The sequence below is a fragment of the Mustela erminea genome, chromosome X (assembly GCF_009829155.1).
Source record: "Mustela erminea isolate mMusErm1 chromosome X, mMusErm1.Pri, whole genome shotgun sequence".
In the NCBI taxonomy this organism is placed as follows: domain Eukaryota; kingdom Metazoa; phylum Chordata; class Mammalia; order Carnivora; family Mustelidae; genus Mustela; species Mustela erminea.
Window position 1 is genome coordinate 82501588 of NC_045635.1, and position 18053 is coordinate 82519640.

The window sequence follows — 18053 nt, forward strand, 5'->3', positions numbered from 1 at the left end:
ATTGATTCCCTACAGTACATTCACTGTGGGTATTCAATAAATATTAACCAACATTCCCTAGTGTTTTGACTCAGTATTATTTTTAGGCATCTTAAGAATGAAGCCCACATCAAGTATTGAGAGATTTATTCACAGAAATTCCACTTGTCTTGATATTGGGTCCAATTTTTTTCTAAAACTTGTTTTTCTAGTGTCTACATTTTATTAATGAACTAATCCTTCCCTTTGAGTTTATAAAAAGTTTTACGGAAACACTGAGGAATGTTTTCATCTGAGTATTGCTACCATAGTCTCAGATATTTTGACTTTGAGGGATTAGGAGAAGGGGAGAGATAGTTGATTTGTTTTAGCTTTTCGTCAATGCCCTCAAATGTGTGCCCTTCCAGTTTGTGTTTAGATAATAATTAAATGCTGAAAATAAATAAATTTAATAAAAAAGAAAATAAATTATAAAAAAAGATAATAATTAAATGGTTTATAGGAGCTGAGGAAAAAAACACCTCGAAACATAGAAAATTGAAATTTATCTTTCATCAAGCATTCAGGTTATTTCCCTCTAGGTGTCTAATTTCACATGCCAAAGCATGTTGTTTTAAAACTGGAATGATTCAACATCTCATAACTTTTCTTACATATTTCTCTACATTTTACACCTTATTCAAAAGTGCTCAACGGGAATACATGTTACTCATGAAAGAAGGGCTCTTTTTCACTTTATAGGGTAGGAATTCTAGGAGATCGTATTTTTCAGATATAAAATTTATAGAATTAAAAGTTTTATTCTGTGTCATCTTTGAAAAATGAACAATCCTACTCTGAAGGTCACATTCCTATCTCACATAGAACTGGCCCTTGTCTCCTATTATCCAACCCCCAGGAAAAGATTTTTATACTAAAATAGAGAAAAGACCTTCTCAGATTTCTTTGTTATACAAAGCCTAAGATCAATAGACTTACTATGCTCCCTACTGGCAAGATTGAGAGCTACAGCAAGCATCAAAAATTTATTTGACAAAAGCCTTACAGAGCTAAGAATTTTAAATTTGTTTATGATGCCCAGAAACAGGATATTTTGCCATTTGAGTTCAAAAATTACCAAAAAAAGACTATTCGTTAGCCTGAGAGCAGAAGTAATGTGAAGTCAGAACACCTCTTGGTCAAGCTGAATATGGATTCATATACTAGTGCCATTTCACATTATTGTCAGTGTTACTAGCTGTTCATTGGATTCTGATCAAACCATATCTAAACATAGCCTGATCCAGCGGTTCTCAAACTTTAGGCTGCATCCAAAGCTCCCAGGGTGCCTATTTAAAAATGTACAGTCTTAGATCCAAGGCCCAGAAAATCTGATTCTGCAGGTTTGGGATGAAACTCTGAGGTCTGCATTTTATCAGTTCTTCCCTTCCCTGATGATTCTGATGCAAATAGCTCAAGGAATACATTTTTAATAACATTGGCATATTCTTTGCAAGACACCCTAATAGGGTGGTCAGAATAATTACTGACTTATATGTCAACAACATCACCATCAGAAGTATGATCTCCCTGTTGGTACTAAACAAATGCCTCCCAATTCCTTGCTCTCAGACATACTAGCTCTCTGCCTCTACCTGCCTTACAGACTCCTGATAGGTGACCAGCCAAAGGAAAGCATGTTTAGCTAATAATAATAACAACAGTAGTAATGGAGATTTATTGAGCGTTTTCTTTTTGCCCACCACAAAGTGCTTTTCTTATGCAGGTTTTCCTTGCTATCCAAAAGTGACAAAACATGAACTTTTTTTTTTTTTATTTGACAGACAGATCATAAGTAGGCAGAGATGCAGGCAGAGAGAGAAGGGGAAGCAGGCTCCCTGCTGAGAAGAGAGCCCGATGCAGGACTCCATCCCAGGACCCTGAGATCATGACCTGAGCCGAGGGCAGAGGCTTTAACCCACTGAGCCACCCAGGCGCCCAAAGCATGAACTTTTTAAAAGCAGGGAAGGGACACCTGGGTGGCTCAGTTGGTTGAGCATGAGACTCTTGGTTTCTTCCTAGATCATGATCTTGGGGTCTTGAGATCAAGCCCTATCTCAGGCTCACCCTCAGTGCAAGTCTGCTTGGGATTTTTTTCCTCTTCTTCTCCCTCCCTTCCTTCCTCTCCCTCCCCCTCTGCCTTTCCCCACACTCTGGTACACATAAGCACTGGGAAGGTCTCTCTTGCTCTCTCTCTCTCTTTAAAATAAATTTAAAGAGCAGGGGATACCTGTATCAACTAACTTAATCTTCATTAAGCCTGTGGATGAGTTAGGAAATATTATCATTCTTATTTTACAAAGGAAGAAACTGAGACATTGCCCAAGGTCACACACTTTGTAAGTGACAGAGCCTGGATATGAAGGCAGGCAGTTTGGCTCCAAAGCCAATGCATTTAACCGTTATGTCACACTAACTGTCTACATTAAAAAAAGGGGAAAGTACTAGATTTTTTTTTCTTTGTTATGATATGACTTCTATTTTGATCTCTAAGATACAAAATTTAAAAATTGTGAAGAGAGAAAAAGGATTTGAAGTATAGCCCTTTATCAGATGCTTACTCGATCAAGTTCAGTTTAATAGGCGATCATGATAATACCCAGTATAATGTTTTTATAATGCTTTCCATGTTCCCAGCTAAATTGTTGCTTCACTTAAGAGATTTGAAAACTGAGACATTAAGCAAAATTTCCAAGGTCACCACAGAGTTGATGGTGATACATAGTAAAACCTGCTCACCTTTCTCTGCACTTCCAACTCCTGCAGGCTCCACATTCAATTCCTCTACACACTGGCCTGATTTGAATAGCACAGTATCCATAGCCTGGAAATGGTCATGTGTGGAAGATGTAAAAGAACAAGTTGTGTATTAAGCAGACTTGGCATGGCTTTTGGAAAGCCTGCTAATGCCTAAAAGATAACAAACATAGTTGAAGACATCAGCCTAGAAAAGAGATATGTTTTCTTTACAGTTGTCATAATAAATCTCTCTCTGAACTTTACCTGGCATTTAGGTGGATCAGGTCTTCAAAAGCAGACCTTTGGATTTTTTCCCCCTATCTTTCTTAACCTCACTTGAAACATCACTATTTCCTTCTTTATACCCCTCTCATAAAATACTTTTAAAGGATCCTGGACATAATAGTATTCTTCCCATGGTCTGTAAACACAATTTGTGAGATTAAAGCATGTGCAATTCTTTCTAGTTGTCACTGTAAAAGAAAGAAGTCACAGTAGCTGGTTATATTCATGGACAACTGTAAGGTCCACTTAGAGCTTACCAGGGCCCAAGAGCAACTTATAAGAAGAAGCTACATTAACTATCCTGACTCCTCCATTTTTTCCAGTAGTCACCATGAGTGTCAATAGTAAGAAGTTATCAAAATTCCCCAAACAGTGGTAACAGCAGATGGTTTTATCCCCAGACTGCTTTTGTAAACCTCTGGAAAGGTCACTTTGATAATAAGACATGCTCTGTGATGCCACTACATCTGCAACTGCTTTTTCCTCTCCCCTTCCTTATTTTAACAAAGCTTCAATCCAAAGGACCTTTCAAATTGTATGTGTGAGGTAAGCAGGTAGTCAGCTTTATACTAAGCTGCTTAATCATATTCATAGCATTAAAACCAAGTAAAAAATAAATAAGTGGATCAATGGATTGAAATACCATTCTCCTAACTACTGAATTAGCAAAAACTAAGAAGATTCTCAGTGTTGAAATGTATATGTGGAAAAAAAGCACTTTGATATAGTATTAAAGAGAGTGTAATTGATGCAGCTATTTTGAGGGCAATTTGGCAATATCAGTCATGATTAGAACTGCACATACTCTTTGAATAACTATACTTCAGATGGAAATTTGGTTATTTTTTGTTTTGCCAGTAGTTGAAATAAATTTTAGAAGTCTGTAGTTTTCAGAAAAAAAATCTATACTTGCAATATATATAAAAGATAATTCAAAGGGTATTATTGGTTTGATTGTGCTGAAAAAAAAACCTCAATGATTCAGTGATAGGGCATGGTTAAATAAATTATGTCACATCCCCACTCCAGAACAATACAAAAAACAAAACAAAACTCCCTGACCTAATGTAGAAAAATCTTCAAGAAGCACTGTTAACTTGGCACTTGTTAACTGCTAAAGAGCAGATTGTAAAATAAAACTAATGGGTAACCAGACAGGACTTCTGGAATGACAGGGTAAGGACTTCTGTAAATCCACTCTTCCATTAAAGCAATGAAAATACTGGCAAAATATTAAAAACAAACTTTTTCAGAAGTATGGGAATTCATCAAAGCCTGAAACAATCTGAGGAGCATTTAATCAAGAAAAACTATTTAATCTCTGTTAAGAACGCTTTATGAAACTTTCATCTTGGTCTACTCCCATGACCCTCTCCCCATTTCCATAATTGCCTTGAAAAACAGCATGGTAACAACCATAGTAGCTGCAAAGAAAACAACAGCATTACAGCCACCAGAGAAAGCAGACTGGATTTGGAGCTCCTCACATAGTCTCATCTCCAAAACATGATTGTCATTATTTAACCTGTCTCATACCTTCCTAGAAAACCCCATTCATAGAGTGTTTTCATTACTGGACCTGACTTGGAGCTTGCTCTATAAGAAATACCTTATCTGCAGAGCATTTGTTGAAAACAATAAGCAGCATGTGATGCAGAGTTGCCAAATTATACTATCTAAAATGCCCTGTTTTGAACAAAAATTAGAAGACTCAAAGAGATAGGAAGAAGTGGCCCATATATGGGGCCGAGGAAGGATGTATTTAGTAGAAACCATTCCTAAAGAAGCACAGACATTAAAAAAAAAAAAAAAGGCACAGACATTAGACTTACTAGACGCAGACTTCAAAGGAGCTTTTGTAAATATGTTTAAAGAACTAAGGAAAACCTGGGCGCCTGGGTGGCTCAGTGGGTTAAGCCGCTGCCTTCGGCTCAGGTTGTGATCTCAGGGTCCTGGGATCGAGTCTGGGATCGAGTCCCACATTGGGCTCTCTGCTCAGCAGGGAGCCTGCTTCCTCCTCTCTCTCTCTGCCTGCCTCTCTGCCTACTTATGATCTCTGTCAAATAAATAAATAAAATCTTTAAAAAAAAAAGTTAAAAAAAAAGAACTAAGGAAAACCTGTCTAAAGGTTAAAGAAAAAGTATGACAATGATGCCTCACCATATACAGAATATCAATGAAGAGAAAGTGTTTTTTTAAAGATCCAAATAGAAATTCTGGAATTGAAAAATACAATAACTGAAATGAAAAATTTACTGTAGAAGTGTTCAACAGAAGATTTGAGCTGTCAGAAGAAAGAACCAGAAAACCTAAAGATAGGTCAATTAAGATTAGCTTGTCTAATGACAGAAATGACAGAATGACAGAAAGTAAAAAGAATGAAGAAAAATGAACAGAGGCTCACAGACCTATGAGACACCATCAAACATACTCACATACATACAATGGAAGTTCCAGAAAGGGGAGGGGCAGGGAAGGGGGTAGAAAGAATACTTAAAGAAATAATGACCCAAAACTCCCCACATTCTAGGAAAAGCTTTAATCTACACGTCCAAAAACCCCAAAAAACTCTATGTTAGATAAAGCCAAGGATATATACAACCAGATACATTGTTGTCAAACTGTTGAAAGTCAAAGACAAAAAGGATTTTGAAAACAGCAAGAGAGAAAGCAACTCATCATGTACAGGGAACCTCTATAAGATCGAGTGGATTTCCAACCAGAAATTGTGGAAGCCAGAATGTAGTGGAAGCACATATTGAAAATCTTGAAAGGAAAACACTGTCGATCAAGAACTCTGTATTTGACAAAACTATTCCTCAAAAATGAAGGAAAGATGAAGACATTTCAGATGAACAAAAAAAATGAAAATATTTTTCCTAGCAGACCTGCCATAAAAGAAATACTCATGGGTATCCTTCAGTCTAAAATAAAAAGGACTAGGCACAAGGAAACAAAAAGTGCCAATAAAGGTAACTCTGCAGGTTAATATAAAAGATAGTATACCTGAAACTAATGTAACATTGTATGTCAACTATTCTTTAATAAAAAAAGATAGTATAAAATGTATTTTTTGTAACTTTTGTCCTCTCCTACCTTGTTTAAAATACAATTTCATAGAGAAATAATTGTAAAACTGTGTTGGTAGAACTAAAAATGTATGAAACAATAATTTTTATAATAATAATAACTCAAAAGAATGGAAACAGAATGGAGGTATATTGTAGTAAAGAGTCTGTATAGAATTGAAATTCAGTTAATATTAACATGAACTAGATTATTTTAAAATGATCATTGAAACCTCCAGGGCTATCATTAAGAAAATTACTTTAAAACTTCATAGTAAAAAAAGCAACAACAACAATGTAATTTAAATGGTACACTTGAAAATACTTATCACAAAAGAAGGAAGTAATGGCAGAGAAGAGGTACAACTTTTTGTACATGAGACATACAGAAAACAAATAACAAAATGACAGAAGTCAGTCCTTTCTTATCAGTAATTAAATTAAATGTAAATGAAATAAATTCCCCAATTGAAAGACAGATATTGACAGAATGGCTAAATTCAAATGTGATTCAACTATATTCTATCTACAGGAGACATACATTATATTAACTGACATAGGTTAAACATAAAAGGATGGGAAAAATACATAAATATAATAAGCAAAAATATATTCAAGCTGTAACCAAACAAAGACTGGAATATCTATTATCAATAACAGAAAAAATAGCCTTCAAGGCAAGATTATTAGAATCAAGGAAGGAGGGATGCCTGGGTGGCTCAGTTAGTTAAGCATCTGCCTTCAGCTCAGGTCATGAGCCCTGGGATCACGTCCCACATCACTGGCTCCTTGCTCAGCATGGAGCTTGTCTTCCCTCTGCCTGTTGCTCTACCTGCTAGTGCTCCCCTCCTCTCTCTAACAAATAAATAAATAAAATCTTTTTTTAAAAAAAAGAATCAAAGGGCGCCTGGGTGGCTCAGTGGGTTAAGCCGCTGCCTTCGGCTCAGGTCATGATCTCAGGGTCTTGGGATCGAGTCCCGCATCGGGCTCTCTGCTCAGCAGGGAGCCTGCTTCCTTCTCTCTCTCTCTCTCTGCCTGCCTCTCTGCCTACTCGTGACCTCTGTCTGTCAAATAAATAAATAAAATCTTTAAAAAAAAATCAAAGACGGAGATTTTATCATGATAAAAGGGTTGAATCAGTGAAAAGAGATAATTTTTAAACTACATGCGACTAAGAAGAGAACCTCAAAATACATGAATGTAAAACTGGCACAATTGAAGGAAGAAATAGACAATGCAACAATAATAGTTGGATGCCTTAATATCCCACATTCAACAATAAATAGAAAAACTGGACAGAAGATCAACAAGAATGTAGAAGACATGAAAAAAACTATCAAGCAAATCAGAATAGCAGAAATCCATGGAACATTGCATCTAACAACGTAGAGTACATATTTTCTTTCAAATGTATGTTATCAAAATCAAGAATGAAAGAGCAGATGTCACTACCAACCTTAGAGAAATAAAAATATTATTAGGGAATACCATGAACATGCATCAAAGTAGATAACTTACCTAAAACGGACAAATTTCTAAAAACACACAAGGCACCAAAAGTAATTCAAAAAGAAATAGAGACCTAGATAGCTATCAAACCATTCTGAACACCTACACGACATGACAGGAGATTGAAGAGAAGAAGTTCAGCAATTCTAGAAACAGAAAAACGACCACTTTCTGGAAGGTAGAACCTGTGGAGAAGTGAATTTGAAAATTGTATACATATATACGAGAAGATAGATGGTGGTGGGGGGAGAAGGAGCAGCTCCCAGCAAGCGGTAGAGCAGCAGAGCACAAAATTGGAAATTTTAGAAGTCTGCTCCACTAAGGGACGTCACTCCAGAGGCTATGTGGGGGGTGGAGACCTCACGGTGACAGTGTGGTCTCAGGACCCACAGGGAAACAGAAAGAAGAGGGGTGTCTGAGTGTGGCAGAGCTCCCAGGTATTGGAGTGGGAAAGCCAGCTGCAGAGATGAAGCCGAGAAGAGGGCTTTCAGCTCGGGGTTGCCTAAAACCATGATCCAAGGCACAGTTGGACCACTACTTTTCGAGCAGGGACCCCCCAAGTTGCAGATCCGGAGAGACCCCCTCCTTCCTCCTCCAGGAGGAGCAGCATGGGAGCATGCTGCAGGAATCTCCTGGGTTTGGAGACTCCAAATGGGGCCATGCACCAGAGATGGAAACACTTGGTCATAGGCCAGTGAGCTCGGAGTGCAGCTGGAGACCAGGGAGGGACTGACTGCTTTTCTCTGAGGGCACACTGAGGAGTGGGGCCCAAGCTTTTAGTTCCCCTGGGCTGGAAACTGGGAGGCCATCATCTTCATTCCCATGCTCCAAAGCTGTAGGGAAAGCATTCAGGGAACAAAAGATACCAAGAGCAAACCTGAGCAGATTGCTTATCCTGGCCCCTGGCAAGGGGGGGTGCAATTCTGCCTTGGGAAAAGACACTTGAGAATCACTGGCCCCTCCCCCAGAAGATCAGCAAGAACATGCAACCAAGACCAAGTTCACCAACAGTGAGACCTATGGAACTCCAGGCCTAGGGGAATGCAATACATAGAATTCGTGGCTTTTTTCCAATGATACTTTAGTCTTTCGAAGTTAAAATTTTTTAATTTTATTTTTTTCCTTATTCTATATTTTAATTTTTCCTCTTTCCTATTTTAACCTTTTTAAACTATTTTATCTTATCAATACATTTTTTAAAAACATTTCTAATTTTTATTGTTATAATCATATTCTATCCCTTCATTGTATTTAAACTTATTTTTTGTATACATATAAGTCTTTCTTTCTTTAAAATTTTTGGATACAGTTTCTTCTAACAGATCAAAATATACCCTAAATCTAGCGTATGGCTTTGTTCTAGTCTTTAGCCATATCACATTCTCTCTTTTTTTTATTTCTTTTTAGGACCAACTTCTTATCTTAGCAATTCCTATTTTAGAATCTTTTAATTTTCATCATTACAGTCATATTCAATCCTTCCATCATGTTTACCCTTATTTTTGCATATATATAGCATTTTTCTTTAAAATTTTGGGAGGCAGTTTCTTCTAACAGACCAAATTACATCCAAAATCAAGTTTGTGTGTCTGTTCTATTCACAAGCCTAATCATAAATATATATGACTATGTGTACATATTACATAATTTTTTTTTTCTTTCTTCTCCTCCAAGTTTCCGGTCTCTTCTGATTTGGTTAGTGTATAATTTTCTGGGATTGTTGCTACTGTTTCAGTATTTTGTTCTCTCATTCATCTATTCTTATCTGGACAAATGACAAGGTGGAAAACTCACCTCAAAAAAAAGAACAAGAGACAGTACAACCGGCTAGGGACCTAATCAATATGACAGTAAGATGTCAGAACCAGAGTTCAGGAAAATGACTATCAAGATGTTAGCTGGGCTTGAAAAAAGTGTAGAAGATACTAGAGAATCCCTTTCTAGAGAAATAAAATCCTTTTCTGAAGAAATAAAAGAACTAAAATCTAACCCAGTTGAAATTTAAAAAGCTATAAATGAGGTGCAATAAAAAATGGAGACTCTTACTGCTAGGATAAATGAGGCAGAAGAGAGAATTAGTGATATGGAAGACCAAATAATGGAGAATAAAGAAGCTGAGAAAAAGAGAGATAAACAACTACTGGACCATGAGGGAAGAATTCAAGTGATAAGTGATACCATGAGATGAAAAAATATTAGAATAATTGGGATCCCAAAAGAAGAAGAAGGGAGGGGCAAAATGTATGGTGGACCAAATTATAGCGGAGAACGTCCCTAAATTGGGAAGGAAACAAGCATCGAAATCCAGGAGGCATAGAAACACCCCTCCCCCCAGTAAATAAATATAGGTCATCTAATACCAAAACTTACAAATCTCAGTGACAAAGATAAAATCCTGAAAACAGCTCAGGACAAGAGGTCTGTAACATACATCTGAAGAAATATTAGATTAGTAGCAGACCTATCCACAGAGACATGGCAGACCAGAAAGGACTGGCAAGATATATTCAGAGCACTAAATGAGAAAAATATGGAGCCAAGGTATTATATTCAGCTAGGGCCATTGAAAATGGAGAGATAAGAAGCTTTCAGAACAAAAACTAAAAGAATTTACAAACACCAAACCAGCCATACAGGAAATAATGAAAGTCATATTCTAAGCAAAGAGAGACCCTAAAAGTAACAGACCAGAAAGGAACAGAGACAATATACAGTAACAGTCACCTTACATGCAATGCAATGGCACTAAATTCATATCTTTCTATAGTTACCCTGAATGTAAATGGACTGAATGCCCAATCAAAAGACACAGGGTATCAGAATGGATTAAAAAAAAAGACACATCGATATACTGTCTGCAAGACATTCATTTGAGACTGAAAGACACCTCCAGTTTTAAAATGAGGGGGTGAAAAACAATTTTCCATGATAATGAACATCAAAAGAAAGCTGGGGTGGTGATCCTTGTATCAGACAAATTAAATTTTAAGCCAAAAACTATTATAAGAGATGAGGAAGGACACTATATCATACTTAGAGTGTCCATCCAACAAGAAGATCTAACAATTTTAAATATCTAAGCTTCTAACATGGGAGCAGCCAACTATATAAACCAATTAATAACAAAATTAAAGAAACACATTGACAATAATACAATAATAGTAGGGGACTTTAACACCCCCCCCCCACTGAAATTGACAGATTAACCAAGAAAAAGATCAACAAGGAAATAAAGGCCTTAAATGACACACTGGAACAGATGGACATCACAGATATACTCAGAACATTCCATCCCAAAGCAACACAATACACATTCTTCTCTAGTGCACATGGAACATTCTCCAGAATAGATCATATCCTGGGTCACAAACCAGGTCTCAACCAGTACCAAAAGATTGGGCTCATTCCCTGCATATTTTCAGACCACAATGCTCTGAAGCTAGAACTCAATCACAAGAGGAAATTTGGAAAGAACCCAAATGCATGGAGACTAAATAGCATCCTACTAAAGAATGAATGGGTCAATGAGGAAATTAAAGAAGAATTGAAAAAATTCATGGAAACAAATGATAATGAAAACACAACAGTTCAAAATCTGTGGGACACAGCAAAGGCAGTCTTGAGAGGAAAATACAGCGATACAAGCTTTTCTCAAGAAGCACGAAAGGCATCAACTATACAACCTAATTCTACACCTAAAACTTCTGGAGAAATAACAACAAAGAAAGCCTAAACCCAGCAGGAGAAGAGAAATAATAAAGATCAGAACAGAAATCAATGAAATAGAAACAAACAAAAAAACCCAGAACAGATTAACAAAACTAGGAGCTGGTTCTTTGAAAGAATTAATAAGATTGATAAACCTCTGGCCAGACTTATCAAAAAGAAAAGAGAAAGAACCCAAATTAATAAAATCATGAATGAAAGAAGAGAGATCACAACCAACACCAAAGAAATACAGACAATTATCAGAACATATTATGAGCAGTAAACTTACACCAGCAACTTTGACAATATGGAAGAAATGGATGAATTCTTAGAGATATATAAACTACCAAAACTGAACCAGGAGGAAATAGAAAACCTGAATAGACCCATAACCAGTAAAGAGAGTGAAGCACCCATCCAAAATCTCCCAACAAACAAGAGCCCAGGGCCAGACAGCTTCCCAGGAGAATTCTACTAAACATTTAAAAAAGAATTAATACCTAGTCTCCTGAAACTGTTCCAAATAATAGAAATGGAAGGAAAACTTCCAAACTCATCTTATGAGGCCAGCATTACCTTGATCCCAAAACCAGACGAACACCCTATCAGAAAAGAGAATTACAGACCAATATCCTTGATGAACACAGATGCAAAAATTCTCACCAAAATACTAGCCAATAGGATCCAACAGTACATTAAAAGGATTATTCACCACAACCAACTGGGATTTATTCCAGGGCTGCAAGGTTGGTCCAACATCCGCAAATCAATCAATGTGATACAATACATTAATAAAAGAAAGAACAGGAACCATATGATACTCTCAATAGATGCTGAAAAAGCATTTGATAAAGTATAGCATCCATTCTTGATCAAAACTGTTCACAGTGTAGGGATAGATGGTACATACCTCAATATCATCAAAGCGATCTATGAAAAACCCACTGCAAATATCATTCTCAATGGAGAAAAACTGAGAGCTTTTCCACTAAGGTCAGGAACACAGCAGGGATGTCCACTACCAACACTGCTATTAATACTAATACATAGTATTAGAATTACATTGTATTACAATGTACATTACATCGTATTAGTATTACAGTATTAATACTAATACATAGTATTAGAAGCCCTAGCCTTGGGGTGCCTGGGTGGCTCAGTGGGTTAAAACCTCTGCCTTCGGCTCAGGTCATGATCCCAGGGTCCTGGGATTGAGCCCCGAATCGGGCTCTCTGCTCAGCAGGGAGCCTGCTTCCTCTTCTCTCTCTGCCTGCTTCTCTGCCTACTTGTGATCTTTGTGTGTCAAAGAAATAAATAAAATCTTTAAAAAAAAAAAAAGAAGAAGAAGAAGAAGTCCTAGCCTCAGCAATCAGACAACAAAAAGAAATTAAAGGCATCCAAATCAGCAAAGAAAAAGTCAAACTATCTCTCTTTGCAGATGATATGATACTTTATGTGGAAAACCCAAAAGACTCCTCTCCAAGACTGGAAGGCAGCTATGCTCACCACTATACCACCAACGCAACTCCTCTCCAAAACTGATAGAACTTGTACAGGAATTCAGTAAAGTGTCAGGACATGCACAGAAATCAGTTGCATTTCTATACACCAACAACAAGACAGAAGAAAGAGAAATTAAGGAGTCAATCCTATTTACAATTGCACCCAATACCATAAGATACCTAGAAATAAACCTAACCAAAGAGGCAAAGAATCTCTACTCAGAGAACTATAAAGTACTCATGAAAGAAATTGAGGAAGACACAAAGAAATGGAAAAATGTTCCATGCTCATGGATTGGAAGAACAAATATTGTGAAAATGTCTATGCTACCTAGAGCAATCTACACATTTAATGCAATCCTTATCAAAATACCATCAATTTTTTAAAAGATTTTATTTATTTACTTGACAGATCACAAGTAGTCAGAAAGGCAAGCAGAGAGAGAGGAAAGGAAGCAGGCTCCCCGCTGGGCAGAGAGCCCGATGTGAGGCTTGATCCCAGGACCTTGGGATCATGACCTGAGCCAAAGGCAGAAGCTTTAACCCACTGAGCCAATCAGGTACCCTCATCAAATTTTTTTTTAATTGGAACAAATAATCCTAAAATTTTGTGGAACCAGAAAAGACCCCAAATAGCCAGAGGAATATTGAAAAAGAAAACCAAAGTTGGTGGAATCACAATTCCAGACTTCAAGCTCTATTACAAAGCTGTAATGATCAAGACAGTATGGTGCTGGCACAAAAACAGACGCATAGATCAATGGAACAGAATAGAGAGCCCAGAAATGGACCCTCAACTCTATGGTTAACTGATCTTCAACAAAGCAGGAAAGAATGACTAATGGAAACATGACAGTCTTTTCAACAAATGGTGTTGGGAAAATTGGACAGCCACATCAAGAAGAATGAAACTGAACCATTTCCTTACACTGCACACTAAAATAGACTCAAAATGGATGAAGGACCTCAGTGTGAGACAGGAATCCATCAGAATCCTTGGGGAGAACACAGCAGCAAACAAGATGGGACTGGGGAGGTAGACAAACCATAAGACACTCTTTTTTTTTAAGATTTTATTTATTTATTTGACAGACAGAGATCACAAGTAGGCAGAGAGAGAGGAAGGGAAGCAGGCTCCCTGCCGAGCAGAGAGCCTGATGCGGGGCTCGATCCCAGGACCCCGGGACCATGACCCGAGCCAAAGGCAGAGGCTTTAACCCACTGAGCCACCCAGGTGCCCCTGTAAGACACTCTTAATCCCAGGAAACAAACTGAGGGTTGCTGCAGGGCGGGAGGGATAAGGTGGCTGGGTGATGGACATTGGGGTGGGTATGTGCTATGGCAAGTGCTGTGAATTATGTAAGACTGATGATTCACAGACCTGTACCCCTGAAACAAATAATATTTTATATGTTAATTAAAAAAGAAATAGAAATCTAAACAAATTGATGGTTACCAGAGGGGAGGAGGTTGAGGAGAATGGGTAAGAGAGGTGATGGTGATTACGGAGTACATGTATCATAATAAGGAAAATAAAATAATTTAAAAGGAAAAAAAAAGAGAGAGGGTGGGGGACAGAAAGTATGTAGGAATTCTTTTTAGTTTATGCTCAATTTTCTATAAACCTAAACTGTTCAAATCAATAAAATCTATTAATTAAAAATAAAAAATTTTAAAATAAAGATTTATTAAAAAATGAAGAGATTAAATTAGTATTAAATACACCTTCCACAAAGAAAAATCTGGGTTCAGATGGCTTCACTGGCTAATCTATCTAACATTTGAAGAAGAATTAATACCAATCCTTCACAAACTCTTAAGATGGAATACCTCACAACTAATTCTATGAAGCCAGTATTATCCAAATTAGACAAATGCACCAAAAGAAAGCTACAGAGCAGTATTCCTTATGAATATAAGCACAAAACTCAACAAAATCCAGCAAACCTAATTGAGTAATATATAGGAAGGTTTATATACCATGACCATGTGGGATTTAAAGTTTTCAATATATGAAAATTAATCAATGTAAGATACCATCCCAATTGCAAAAAAGATGAAAACCACATCATAATCTCAATAAACACAGAAAAAGTGTTTGACAAAATACAATACTCTTTCATGATAAAAACACTCAAACTAAAAATAGAAGGTAATTTCTTAACCTGATGAAAGGCATTTACAAAGAACCAACAGATAATATCATTCTTAATTGTAAAAGTCTGAATGCTTTCCATTAATACAAGAAGATCTGTCCTCATCATTTTTATTCAACATTGGATTAGACATTCTAGATGGGCAAATTAAGCAAGGAAAAGAAATAAAAGATATTCAGACTGGAAATGTGTAAGTACAACTATATTTGCATATGACACAATGTTGTATATAGAAAATCCTAAGAAATCCATAAAACAAAAAAAAAAGTAGAAGTACACCAAGGCCACAGGATATAAGCTCAATATAGAATATCAATTGCATTTCTGTACAAAAGCAGTAAATAATCCAAATCTCAAATTAAGGATGCAATTTCATTTAAAAAAATGAAATACTTAGAAATAACTTTAACAAACAAAACAAAAGACCTGTACATTAATAATTACAAAACTTTACTGAGGGAAGTTAAGGAGATATAAATAAATGGACAAGCATTCCACGTTATTGGATTGGAAGACTCAGTATTGTTAAGATAATAATTGTCCCCAAATTGATCTACAATACAGATTCAACACAATCCCTGATAAAATTTCAGCAGGACTTTTGCAGAAACTGATGAAGAGATCTCAAACTTCTATGGAAATGCAAGAAATCCAGGATAGGTAAAACAATCTTGAAAAAAAAAAAAAAGTTTGGAGGACCATCGCTTCTCAATTTCAAAAGCGACCATAAAGCTATATTTATCAGGAAAGATAGTGCATTACAGGCATAATGATCAATGGGACCAAATTAGCAGTTGAGAAACAAATCCTGATACTTAAAGCCAACTAGTTTTTGACAAAGGTATCAAGGCAATTCATTGGGGAAAAGAATGTTCACTAAATGGTGCTGGATGACTGGATATGCACATGTAAAAAGATGATCTTACAACCTTACCTCATGCCATACACAAAAATTTACTCTAAATTTTTCACACTTACATATAAGAGCTAAAAACATATAAAATTTTCTGAAGAAAATATAAGAGGATCTATAGGACCTTTGGTTAGGCTATAATATGACACCAAAAGCATGGTCCATTAAAGAAAAAACTGGATAAATTGGACCTCACCAAAATTCAAATTTTTGTACTTGGAAAGATACCATTAAGATATTGGAAGACAAGCAAAATTAAGAGAAATGTTTCCTAAGCACATATCTCATAAAAGTCTTGTATCCAGAATACACAAAGAACTCTTATAAATTAATTTTTTTAAAAAAACAAGCTTTCCAAATAGATAAAAGACCAGAACAGACTTTCCACCAAAGATTTACAAATGCCTAATAAGCACATGATAATATGCTTAATATCATCAGTCATTAGGGAAATATATATTAAAATGACAGATACCATTTTGTGCTCAATAGAGTGAGTGCAAGTAAGACAGACAATTCCAAATGTCAGTGAGGATATGGAGAAATAGGAACCTTTATCAGATGCTGATGGGAATCTAAATGGGCACTTAGAAAACAGTTTGGCAGTTCATCAAAATGTTAAATGTAAAACTACCATACAACCCAGCAATTCCACTCCTAGGTACCTATTCAAGAGAAATGAAACACATGTCCACATAATGACTTGCATAGAAATATTCACTGCAACATTATTCAGAAGAGCCGAAAATTGGAAACAACCAAAATGCCCACAGACTGGCAAATGAAAAGACAAATATGGTGTATATTCACAGAATAGAATGCTATTCAAGCAATAAAAAGAAATGAACTACTGATATCATGGATGAACCACCAAAATATTTCATAAAGTGGAAGAAGCCAGGGCACCTGGGTGGCTCAGTTGGTTATCTGCTGTAGGCTCAGGTCACGATCTCAGAGTCCTGGGATTGAATCCCTCATCAGGCTCCCAGCTCAGTGGGGAGTCTGCTTCTCCCTCTCCCTCTGTCTCTCTCTCTCTGTCTCTCTCTGTCTCACATGACTACATTAAAAATATTTTTTAAAAAGGTGAAATAAAAAAAAAAAGTGAAAGGAGCCAAGCACAAGAGCCCATGTATTTTATGATTCCATTTATATTAGCCGTCTAGAAAAGCCAAATCTACAGAAACAGAACATAGATTAATAGTTGCCTAAGGTTAGGGGTGGGAACAGGGATTAACTATAAATGATAATGAAGGACCTTATTGTGGGGATGAAAACTTTCTAAAATAGATAGAAAATTTTGAATTGTATACTTGAAATGGGAGAATTTTCTGATAGTCAAAATATATCACAGTAACATTATTTTTAAAATTATAGCTAACATATATATAGCACTAGTATGTACCATGGATCGTGCTGTGCTTAGCATGTAGCACCTCATTTAATCTTTATAACAGCCATATAAAGTAGGCAATATTTATCCCTCTTTCATGAATCAAGAAACTGAGGCACAGAGAGATGAGGTAACTTCCTAAAGCACACACAGCCCATAATTCATAGAGATGGGATCCAAGCCCAGGTGATCTGGCTCCACACACAATCTATGATCTTAGCTACAGCTTCCATTTGTGGGAGAGGAAAAAAAATATGCAGATACACTTGTATATGGCAATATGTGCAAGGATTCACAAGGAACTTTGGCCAGTAATTCCCTCTAGGAAGTAGGAATGAGGGTGGGCAGAAGAGGGAAACAAATGTATTACTTTATACCACTTTGAACTCTGAATTTTTTATGCCTTTTATAATTCATGCATTCATTTTGTAGACAAGACACATCATTTTAAAATCAAAACACTGGTTATCTTTGATGTGTCAGATTTTTACATTTTTAATTTTTCCCGAACTTTTTGCTATTTTCTGAGTTCTTTGGGCTGTAGCTTCAGGCCAAGTTCTCAAATAATTACCATGACATATTTTCTGTTACATTTCATTCTGCCAGTGTCAGAGCTCCAGGATGGGGCTGGAGCCAAGAAGGGTAAGGCTGAGGGCTGAGGAAGACTTGATGACAGAAGGGCCTGTGTTGCTTGCTCCCCTGCCAGCACCAGACTGTGACTGGGCTGGATCCACAAGCCTATGCTGAGCTGTGGTGTTCAGCTCT